This window comes from Lacerta agilis, chromosome 10 (genome assembly GCF_009819535.1).
Source record: "Lacerta agilis isolate rLacAgi1 chromosome 10, rLacAgi1.pri, whole genome shotgun sequence".
NCBI classification, from domain to species: domain Eukaryota; kingdom Metazoa; phylum Chordata; class Lepidosauria; order Squamata; family Lacertidae; genus Lacerta; species Lacerta agilis.
This window is the reverse complement of record NC_046321.1, coordinates 68998425-69011275: the sequence shown is the minus strand read 5'-3', so window position 1 is coordinate 69011275 and position 12851 is coordinate 68998425.

Below are 12851 nucleotides of genomic sequence, written 5' to 3'. Positions count from 1 at the left end.
CCCCACATTGCTCCGGAGGGGCATGGTGGGGGGGGGGGAGAGAAGGGCACTCGTTCCATCTGGTGAGTAGAAATGCTTGTACTGGAAGAATAATGGTAATAGTGTGGTGCTGAATTCAAATTTTTGTCTCAAAAAATAGCAGAAATGTGTATTTTAAGATAAATAAATTTAGGAAGGCATACATTGGGATACAATATGTACAAGATGGAGCAGCGGAAGAAAAAATGGTAAAGTAATTGTATTAGAGGGATTTCTTTAAGGTAAGAGTTTGAAATATAACACAGTAGAAAAGAGTTTGAACAAAAACACTCTGGAGGTGTGAGTGAGAAGTCAATTGCATGAAACAATGCAACTATTTAATTTGAAGTCAGTTTCGTAAAAATAGGAAATTCAATAAAATTATATATAAAAGATAAAACAAGTATTTGAAACCAGAGGCCTTTCTGTTGGGCATGACCAACTATGAAATCCCCAATAAAGACAGAACATTTTTATGTATGTCACAACAGCTGCTAGGATTTTAATTGCTAAAAACTGGAAAACTGAAGAATTACCAACAGTGGAAGAGTGGCAGATGAAGTTGATTGAGTATATGGAACTCGCAGAACTGACCGCGAAACTCCGCGACCAGAGGGAAGAAATGGTGCAAGAGGATTGGAAGAAATTTAAAGACTATTTGAAACGACGTGAAAAGATAGACATTTGAAATTAAAATCAGAGGATATATAAGGCTACGGTAATGCCAGAAGTTAGGTTAAGATAGGATATAAGAAGTTAGAATTGTGTTATGTTTATTTTATTTGGTATAAGATTATAGGTATAGGATGATTATGATATATAAAGATTAAGATGAGTTGAGAAGGAAGAATTATATGCATAGATATATGCACCAAACCAAAAAAAAGTGAATTCTATCAAAAGTTGGCTAAGCAAATAGATGATTGCATAGGAGAAAAGATTATATTCTTAGGAGACCAAAACAGAGTAGTGAACCCCGAATTAGATAGATCAGCAAAGATAGCCAAAAGAAAACAAATAAAATTACCAACAACCTTTTTTCAATTAACAGATTTATTAAATCTGGAGGATGCATGGAGAACTAAAAACCCACTGAATAAAGATTACACATATTTTTCTTACCCCAACAATTCGGCAGGGAGGATTGACGCCATTTGGTTAACAAAAGATTTAATAACAAAAATATATAAAACGGAAATTCAACCTAAAACTATCTCAGACCACAACCCAGTGCAAACAACCCTGAAGTGGGAGTCAAGAAAATTCATAAGATGGAGATTAAACGAATCATTAATTAAAGATGAAAAAATAATTGATAAAGCCAAAGCGACACTGAAAGAATTTTTTGACTTAAATAAGGGCACAGATTCAAAAGTAGTTTGGGACACCAGCAAGGCGGGTCCTGCGTGGTTTTTTTATTCAACAAAGTATAATCCTAAGGAAACAAAAGGAGAAAAAGAAGCAAGACTTGCTGGAAAGGATTAAGAAGACAGAAAGCGAATTGTACCAGAAACCAAACAATTCTCAAATTAAGAAGGATATAAAGATGTTGCAATCTCAATATCAAATGCTAATAAATGAAGAGTTAGAGTGGAAACTAAGATATTTAAAGCAAAGAAACTTTGAACATGCGAACAAACCAGGGAAACTTTTGGCCTGGCAATTAAAAAAGAAAGAGGCAGAAAGAATGATATGTAGAATAAAAGTTGGGGAGGAGATAATAGTGAATCCTAAGGAAATAGAAAAAGGATTTGCCCAATTTACAGAGAATTGTATAGCGAAGGTGGAGAGACAAGCGATGAAATAACAGAGTACCTAAAAAGAAATTGCCTGCCAAAGTTAACCAAGGAACAAAGAGAAATTCTAAACACCCCAGTAACACCATACGAAATTCAAAAAGCAATTAAACAGGCGAAATTAGGAAAGTCACCAGGGCCTGATGGCCTTTCGGCGGCATATTATAAGAAATTTGAAGACATCTTGAGTGAGCCACTAAAAGATATCATGAATAACATCTTAAGGGATGGAACTATGCCGGACTCTTGGAAACAAAGTTATATAGTTTTAATTCCAAAACAGGGAGGAGACCACGAAATAATGAGCAATTTCAGACCGATTGCACTCCTGAATAATGACTACAAACTATATGCAAGTGTATTAGCGGAAAGATTAAAAAAGATATTGCAGTCTGTAATACATGAAGATCAGGCCGGATTCTTACCAGGGAGGCATATTTTCACAAATACTAGAAACATAATCAACCTTATGGAATATTTGGAGTTAAAAATCGATAAAGAAGCTGCCTTCATGGCGATAGACGCAGAAAAGGCTTTTGACCGAGTCTCCTGGAGGTTTATGATAAAAGTATTAGATCAAATGGAATTCGGAGAACAGTTTACAAAAGGAATAGAAGCTATATACTCAAAACAGACAGCGAGGATCTTAATAAATGGAAATTTGACGCAGGAATGCAATATTAAAAAAGGGGTTAGACAAGGATGTCCGCTCTCCCCATTAATCTTTATCCTAACGTTAGAAATTTTGTGTAAGCTTATACGGGAAGATGAAGATATAAAAGGAATAACATTGGGGCGGACCAGTTACAAACTCAGGGCATTCGCGGATGATTTAATAATCACAACGGAACAACCTATTAAAAGCCTGAGCAAAACATTGGAGGTAATCCGAGAATACGGCAGAGTTGCAGGCCTGAGGTTGAACTTAAATAAGACTAAATTACTAGTTAAAAATCTTTCAAAGTCTCAGAGAGACGAATTGGAGAAAGCAACACAGATTAAGATCTATCCCAAAATAAAATACTTAGGGTTAACAATAACACCAAAAAATATAAATCTTCATAATGATAACTACTCCAAATGTTGGAATGAGGTCAAAAAACAACTGGAGATATGGAACAAACTAAATCTTTCATTGTTGGGACGCATTGCAGTAATAAAGATGAATGTGTTGCCGAAGTTTCTTTTTTTGTTTCAAACGATGCCAATCATAGGAAAAACAAATATTATAGACAAGTGGCAAAAGAAATTTCTAAATTTATATGGAACGGGAAAAGACCCCGTATAAAACATAAGATAATGATAAATACTACAGACAGAGGAGGCCTTGGCCTCCCAGATCTTAGGATTTATTATGAAGCCGCTTGCTTGACATGGTTAAAGGAATGGTGTACTCTCCAAAATTGGAGAATCTTAGATTTGGAGGGCCACGACCTTCGCTTTGGTTGGCACGCATATCTAAACTACGGCAAGACAAAAGTGCATAGAGGCTTCTTCGATCATATAATAAGGAACGCTATATATAAGGTATGGGAAAAATATAAAAGGTATATAGAAAAGAGAACACCAGGATGGATCTCCCCCTTTGAGGCAGTGGCGCTGAAAAGAAAGAACAACGATAGAAAAGCCTGGATCACATATAAACTTCTTCTAACAGAAATAGGAGGGAAACAGGAATTGAAAAAGTATGAGGAGATCAAGGAATACCTATCAAGCTGGTTGGACTACTTTCAAATCAATGATATATATAAACAAGACAAGATAATTGGATTTGGAAAGGAACCCTCACAATTTGAAAAAGAATGTTTAAATTCTAATAACAAACAAATCTCCCAAATGTATAAGATTCTGTTAGAATATGAAGTAATGGACGAAACAGTAACGGTATCAATGACTAAATGGGCCCAGGATCTGGGCCACCCTATCATGTTTGAAGACTGGGAAAAACTATGGCAGGTTAATTTTAAATTCACTGCAAACCAGAACATAAGAGAGAACATGTTGAAAATGGCCCATAGGTGGTACCTCACACCAGCTAGACTCTCCAAAATGCATAAAAATGTCGCGAATGTGTGTTGGAGGTGTGGAATGGAAAATGGAGATTTTATACATATGTGGTGGAGGTGCCGAAAAATTAAAATATTCTGGGGGGAGATATATGATGAATTGAAAAAGATGTTAACAATTTCTTTTCCAAAAAAACCAGAGATGTTTCTGTTAAGCATAATAGACAAAGAGATACCAAATAAGTCGAAGGAAGTTTTCTTATATGCAGCTGCAGCGGGCCCGACTAGTAATTGCAAGAGGATGGAAACATCATGAGGCACCAAATGTCGTGGACTGGCAAATTAAACTACAAGAACTAGCGGAGATGGTTCTACTTACAAATAGTATTAGAGGAAATACCAAGCAAAGATTTATTGGAAAATGGGAAAGTTACAGAAATTATGTGCTAAAATATAACAAAAGTTTTGCTAGTATGCCAGCATTTGAGGAGTAAGGGAAGGGAAGTAAGATAAGGGAAAGACGATGGAGTAAACAAATCTTATAGAATGCATTTGATGACAATCATACGAGAAAGTGTTGAGTTGTAAGCATTCAAAATGAAACCTAGTCGAAGCAAAGGGATTGGCCAGGAAGTTTAACTTTTTTTTGTTATACTTTTTATGGTTTTTTTGTTTTTTTCTTCTTCTTTCCCCCCTTTTTTTTCTTTCATACCATTTTTATTTTTATTTTTTTTATTATTCTCTTTCACTTTTCTTTTCTTTTCTTTTCCTCCCCCCCTTTTTTTTTTAAAAAATATCCTTTTTCTTTTCCCCTTACTAAAAAAGGATGAGGTAAAAAGTAGTGGATACAGAAGGACGAAAATAGGACACAACTCATAAGTATTGTATTTAATTTTATTAAAATGTACAGGTAAGAATTGGTTTGATAAATAACGGGATAAGATATTTATTTATTTTTGATATGTATTTGTTATCGTGTGATACTTCTGTTGACTGCTAATTTGAACTTTGTTCCTTCTTTTTCTTTCTGTATAATAAAACTGCAATAAAAAAAAAGAGAAGGAAGAATTTATAATGTTATAAAGTTACTATAGTTAATTAGAAATGTACGCAGAGGAGAGGACGTGAGGAAGTCCCCAATTAATGTTATGAATAAGATAAGAATAGGTGATTAAGTGTTTGTTTATTATGTTTTTTGTCTTTTTGTAGTATTGTAGTTTTGTTGTAGTGTTTTGTTTATTTTGTATTTTGTATTTGTTATTATTGTTAAAACCTAATAAATTCTTATTTAAAAAAAGATGGGAGCAGCGGAAGAAAAAATGCTAAAGTAATTGTATTAGAGGGATTTCTTTAAGGTAAGAGTTTGAAATATAACACAGTAGAAAAGAGTTTGAACAAAAACACTCTGGAGGTGTGAGTGAGAAGTCAATGCATGAAACAATGCAACTATTTAATTTGAAGTCAATTTCGTAAAAAATAGGAAATTCAATAAAATTATATATAAAAGATAAAACAAGTATTTCCTGACAAAATGCTCTCTAAGTAGTATTTTGTGTGTATTAGCAATGCACAGACGAATGCAACAATGGAATGGAATGGATTTAAGAATGAATATGTGCAGAAATGGGACAGACCAGACATAGACTGATCCATCCCATGAAGGATGGTGCTCATTTGCCTAATGGTCCAGGTTGATAAGCACAGAGATTACGTCTTTCAAAACGAATCTCTAAAGCAAGAGCAGGTTTATATGGACGGAAATAGTCCTTGAGGCAGTCAGGTTCAGCAGTTTGAGCTTAATTATACTTGTTCATTCTTAATGTGTACATGGTAGGGATTGGCAGGTCATTTTCAGGACATAGGCTGCTATGAAAACATTGAGTAAATGTTTAGTGTTCAGCTTGCAGAAAAATATGAAAATGTAAGTTCTGAGGGTGCATTCAACAGCACTTTTAATGCCTTTAAGTTAATTCAGTGCCTGCCTTATTTGATGTGAGGGCTAACAGGACACATGAAATGCATACACCAGCTGTTCCTTGGCATCCATAATGTTCATGCAGATAACGATGCTAACCATGCTAATTGCAAATAGCTAAAGTATGCAGATTAGCCAAGGTTCTCTGGTCCATGACGTTTCCATTACAGCTCTGAGGCTGAATGAATTTGTGACTGTTTACGGAACCGTATCCAAGTATGCCACATTGACTTCCAAGTGTGTGTCTTGCAGCTTAAATTCTTCAAATGTACATCAGTTTTGTTCAGAATAATGGTAGTAAGACTGTGTTTCCCATATTTCTGATAGTTCAGGCAACCTTTTCTTTAAAATGGAGACAAAACTTCACTCTTACTGCAGAAAATGTTTATTTTTAATAATTAGGAGTAAAACTCACTGCTTTTAGAGGAGCCAATTCCTTGTGTGCTGTGCACTGACCACGAATACAAGCATGACTCCCAAATGGCAGGAAGCATGCCCAGAACAGTAACTCATCCAGAGATGCAGGAAGCAGCCTCCTCTGAAGGTGTGCACCTCTGTTGTGCTTTCACTTGGAGAGACTTGGAACAATATTATTACATCTGATGCTAGAAGCACAGTAACTTTCCTCCCTCTCTCCTTTCCTAGAGGTTGATAGGAAAGACACGAGTCTACAACATTTAATCTTTCAAGGACACACCGGGCAGCCTCTCGTGTGGGTGGATACTTTGAGCTCATAGGCACATCAGATTATTTAATAACTTCTTGGGACATTAGGAATTACTGTGTGAGGGAATACTTGAGCTTCTATTGCTGAGTATGGCTGGAAGATACACTGTAGGAGGTTCTTAATTTGTAAATATGTAGGTGCTTTGGTCTCTGAATATTGATAGTCCAGGTGCACTATTCTCTTTCAGGATGGTTGAAACTGTCTTAGTAGTTCATTTGACAAACTTCTGGAAGTCTCTCTCAGCTCCATTCTTGCATGCACTGAAGTTGGCAGGGTTTTCATGGGGTTTGATCCTGTTGTACCTTATAAACTACAAGCTTCTGCCAGTTCAGGATATTTTCATCTTTAAGAAACTGAATAAGCATCAAATAAAACATGTTTGCATTTTTAAAAAGGATTTTGATCTGTTTCTGTTGTGTTTAGTCACTAGGCACAGATCATAGGGTGAATGCTGCTGTGGCAGCTGCTTCTCATGGAAGACTGGAGGCTTTTTACTCCAGTATCTGTTTGGGAGGCCGGATAGAAACTCTGAGAAGAATGTCTGTTCCTCCAGAACATGGCAGTCAAGACTGGATTTCTTACAGGACTGTGGTAAAGTAAACTGGACTTTTTTCCAGAGAGTGATGATACCAAGTTTATGGGCTCATTCTCGCATTCCTGGGGGCGGGAAGGAGGCAATGGTGTGGTTACTTCACACAGTGGTTTAGCATCGCCTTTCCTGATAACTGGTGTATTGTCCTAGCTTGCTCAGTTTAAATATTTTATTTTAAAAGCTCTCACTTTCAAAAGAATATAAAGAGCAACAATGCCAGGAATGGCACAGGGCAGGGTTTTAAAGATGAATTTGGGAAGGGGCAGGGTATCTTGTTCTAGAAAAGCCCTCCTGCGGTGTTGAGAGAAACTCCCTCTGAGGATTTTTGCAGAGGGCCTTTTGAGATGCTGGTTGCTTGCTAAGGTCAGTAAGTGTTGAGTTGGGTTGTTTTTTGCTTGCTGGCGCCATAAGCCTTTCCTCCATATTTGTTCAATTGATTGCCTTTAAATGGGAATAACTACTTTGAATCTTTAGAATGTGTTGGGAAAACTTCAGTCAGAGTAGGGCAAAGGTACACACAATCGGTGACAAATGTGGGATTCCCAACCTTCTGTTTGGTTTTTTGGGGGGTGTGGGATTGCGGGAAGAAAACTGCTGGCAGGAGGGGCTGTGCACACACGCTGACCACTGTTTCCCATGCACAGTTTTCCTCTGCAGGCTCTTTTCCTGCTGCTTGTTTCCACCTGGCTGGCAAGTGCATCTCAAATCCCCCCTCCGTTGGGGTGGGGGAGGTGCTGCCTCTGAAATGCTGTAAATGTAGGAAGAGCTGAGCACCCCTTGTTATACTTGGCTGCTGCTTCACCATGCAGAGAGCCAACACAAGTGGTTGGGAATGCTGCATTTGGTGGCAAAGATGGTGTTTCAGCCTTAGAGAGGAGGAGGTAGCAGTTGGATCTTTATAAAATTACTTTTTTGCCTATAAAAGTATAACGTAACTGCTTGGCTAATGGTTCTTTTCAATAAATATATTGGAGACGTTGACAGAAACAAACAAAAATCACTATTCCCTTGAAGCTTCTTAGGCCTGGAAAATGTTGCAGTCTAAAGTATTAAAGCCAAAGAGGTGGTACAGAAATTTGTAGTTTAAAATGAGTAAGCAGGAGCTTTTGGCTAAGGGGAGGCAGCATTGCAGCTGATCAGGCTGGGGATATCCAGGGAGTGGACAAGAAGATGCTGTGGAGAAAATGCTGGTGGGTTGTAAGTTGTTTTGTACAAATCAAGGGGATTTAATATAGCAGGACATATTTCTCATGTCGCAACTGTCTTCCATGGCTCGCCATCCTAAATTTAGTTACCAACCATCGAGTGTTCCTGCACATGGATATGAAAGAGTAAAAGTGGTTTGCAGAATTGCTGACACTAATGTTTGAAGCCGCTGATGCAAGACAGAAGGCAGGGACCTGGTTCTTACATCACTGGAAATCTCGGTGTATTGTGGCTTGTTAGAAGACTGCAGGTTCATACATATAACAGCAAGTTAGCCTCTAGTTTGTTTCCACCATGCTTGGGGAGCGGGACTGGAACACACTGCTCATTCACTGAAACAATTTGATTTAAACTATTGTTTAATGTGTCATGTGCACTGAGCCAGTATGCACAACTATGAGTGGGCACCACTAAATTAAGAGAAACTGCTCATATAAGTCACCTTGGATACTGCAGAAAAAATTATGGGACACCAAGTTTCATCTTGAAATTGCTTTAATAAGGAAGTGTTGACAACACTGTTTTTGCAAAATGTAAAGGTAACTATACAAATTCTTAATAGAAAAAGAATAAATTAAAAGCAGATTTTTAAAAAAAATTCTGCAACCTTTTCTACAACATAACATTTTTTTCCTTCCCCTCAATTACCGTTGCACAGGTTTCAATAAAATCATTTTACATGCTCTACAGTCCATTTCAGAAGAGTTCTAATTTCCGCCTTATTTTAAACTAGAGTCCATTTTGCTCAGCTTGTAATAAAACTATTGACATTAATATATATATATATATGTATGTAAAACTTTACATCTAGTTAACTAAGCAGTAACTGGTCATCTGATAGCACCTGATTGGGGTTTGCTATGTCCAAAACTAAAACTAATACTGGGGTGGGAAAACAAAACAAACTGGACCTCCCCCCCTTCCCAACATTTTCAACACTCAACTGCATATAATATTATTTTAAAAATAAACCCTGCCAGGATGGTGGTTTGTACATACGGACAAAATGCAATATTGGATGAGGGACCTTTTCATGGATACAAAAGCAAAATTCAAGGGGATTATTAGTGGGGGTAGTCAAGTGCTTGTATACAATTGCTATGGTCTACCCCCTCATATCATACTCAAAACATGTTAATCTCCTGATTAACACTTTATGTACAGTTTTGTATAACTGAATTGAGTTAAACAGTAAAACCTGTTTTACTTAATTTCTGTCTTTACTACCAGACTGGCTCACAAGCGCCTTGACTGAAAAAACAAAAATGAAACACACCCTGCTCTCCCCTACCCAACATGACCTCCCTTCTCACCCCCCCCCCTTGAGAATGTTACTCTACTTCTGAAAATTTGAGCCCATTCTCTATTGACCCAGGGCTGCCGCTTTTGGTGCAAAATAACATGCCAGTTCTCATTCGGGTGTAACAGATGGGAACTATTGGTCCATCAGGATCACATCCAAACAGCCTGATAAAAGGAAGGAGCCCCAGTCAATCTGCTTTCAGGTGTGACCACTGAAGCAGTGAAGCAAACTAGTCACAAATAACTTTTTAGCTAGACTGGGTGACTGTGATTTCCGTTACTGTTGGTATGTTTACTAAGGTGATTTTGGCAAGCATTCAGATTCACTTTTCAGGTACAAATTAAAACAAATCAAGTTGTTTAGATGGAGCCTGGACTGGTGAGTTTAATCAGTAATCTACCAGTTTTACGTGTCATGGCTTCTGCTAAAGAATTTACAGGAAGTGTAATTTAATGAAGGGGCTGCAAATTCTGTTAGCAGTCCTTTCATATGCTGAGAACTATAGTTCTCCACTGTGAGGGATTGAACGTTAAACCAGTTTAAGTCCATATACTACATATACCGTATTTTCCTGTCTATAAGACTCCCCCATGTATAAGACGCCCCCTATTTGGGGGGACTCAGATCTAAGAAAATGGGGGGAGATGTATCTGTGTATGACGCCCCCTAATTTTTGTCATTTTTAAGGGAAAAAACCTAGTCTTATACACGGAAAAAAACGGTACTTATGTTGAAAAGGATGTGTCTAGTTGGTTGTCTTGGTTTGTGAAGCCACATGCTGGATGTTGCTAGCACACAGAGATACACACACAGAGGGGCAGTGTGTAGGAGAGAAGAAACAATAACTTAGGAGAATTTCCTTGGTAAAATGTTAAGAAGAAGCCATTTAAGTTGCATGTCATCGTTATAGTTTATTATTTTGCTGATACTTCATTTTAAGAGAGACTAAATCAATACATTTTCCAATCTTATTTTAAGATGAGATGTTTAAAAGCAACATTGGCTGCAAAGCTGTACTTGTTAAGGTGCTTGGATTCCATTGACTTCAGTGTCGCTTAAGCCTAACTTGGTAACAGACTGCGGTTATTGCCTCAAATGAAATGTCATTTGTTCTGTTCATCACAATGGCATATGGGCATAAGATGTGAATGTTTACATAATGCCTTCTTGATGAATGTGAAATAGAAACAAGACAACCCGTTCTTGTGCTGCTTGCTTCAGTGATCTCACTCTTGCTTGTGATTTTAGCTTGTTCCTTCTCTGCTTTTAGACAGACCCTTACTCAGTCATAACAGTAGGGCTGGGCGATATATCAATATATCGTCCAAAACTGGCTCAGAAGTCCATATTTTGATACTGGCTTCATAATTTTTGACCTGGCAATATATCACAAATCATGATGTGTGTGTCTGTGTGCGCACTATGCAAATATCACAATGCAAAAAAAAACCATGAAGCCAGCCGGTGCCTCTTCATAGCTCCATCCTTATTTCATGATAGTTTGGTATATTGAAATGTTTAGCTGATGATATATCAGATATTGCCCAGCCCTACTTAACTGTGGAAAATATTCCACCATTCCTTCTTGGAAGAGCAGTACTACTTTTGTTCCATTCGGGGGAATTTAGGTTTCTTGTGTTCCTGGTGTTCGTAGAAGGTTTCTTTTTTTCTTCAACAAAATTGGCCTTTAGGGCTTTTCTTCTTTTCTTTTTAGAGCCTCTCTTCAGTTTGTCAGCTGCAAGCACACAAACATAACATTTGGGGGAGGGGGGCAAGACACTTGGCTGTTGGGTGGCACAACAGCATCACACCACAGTGAAGACCTGGTGTGCCTGCTCCCATATCTGTTGAGATCAGGGGTTGAGCAACTGGTGGCACCAGAAGAGGGCATTCTGGTTCTCACTGTTGTCCATCCAGGGGAAAATACTAGTGGCATTGGGACTTGGGAGGTGGTCTATGGGCTTGGAAGGGTTGTTGTGACCCCTGCTTCTTCCTGGCCATTCCTTCTCCATGGTGGTCCTCCAGCAAACTAGCTGTTGACCAGCGACCTGGAAATTTGTGCCTTAGTTCATTATAAAGTACTGAGGCCTTGTGAAGTGTGATGGCTTCTAGAAGTGTATAAAAAGCATTGCTCAAGTGTACATGTAAACTTGTAGTAGTTTCCTCTCCTTTTGGTATTGGCAGACAACCATACTTCGTGTCAAAAGGTTTTGTAAGCTCTTCATGATTCATCTTGGGGAAGCAACCAAAACTACCTGTAAACAAATAAAAACTGCCAAGCACTTCCCTAGCCAGTCAGCAAGCCCTTCCCCACACAAGTATTACTGTATTTTGCTGTCAAGCTTACATGGTGTGCTTTTCCTTGATGTGAGACATTTTCTAGGCAAACCGATTTAAACAAAACAACGCTTTTTGGCATTTTACTTCACAACTGATCATAGAAATCCTTTGAAAAAAATTATTGGTTGTTTTACTTGCAACTGATCACAGGAACGTTTAAAAAAAAGTGATTCCTTGCCCTTGGGTGCCATCTTGTTCATCTTCCAGTTTTCTCAGATGATATCTGCCCAGGTCGTGTGGGATGCGTATCATCATAGAAGAGGGGGGCTAAGAGCATCAAGATGGAGAAGATGGAGACCAAGTTACAGAATAGTAGTGTTACTGTTTCTGAAAAAAATGGATACTTTTAAATGCACCATAAAACAGCTACTGAAATCTTTGGCAGCACAGAACAGTTGCAGTACAGTATTCTGGCTCAGCTCTGAAATGATAGGATCATTCTCCATTCCCTGCAGTCTTTTTCTGCAATGAAAAGTGTATTTCATGATAGCTGTCACATTAGCGTTAATTAGTACTTTGACTTTAGAGTTCAAATCATGTATGTTAGAACAGTTGTACATATCAAAGAAAGAGGCTTATGTACCTTGAATGGTTTGAATTGACTGCCTGTGGTGTTCTTAACATCCAAGTTATTTGTAGATTTGCCCTCTGCTCTGGGGTGATCTCTGTGAGGCACATGGCAGTTTGAAGTAACCAGGACTGAAGGAATTTGTTTTCCGCTACTGGCTGGGGATGGATCTGTTTTTCTAAGATCATCTTCAGTTGCCTTATGCAAAAAGTGCTTTGACTTGAAGCTGGTGTCAGGCGCCAGTGTAAGGCAAATGAGAGGCAGTGAGGTGATTTTTCAGAATGGCATTGATGCGTTTGAACAGCTGAGGTCAAGGGGAT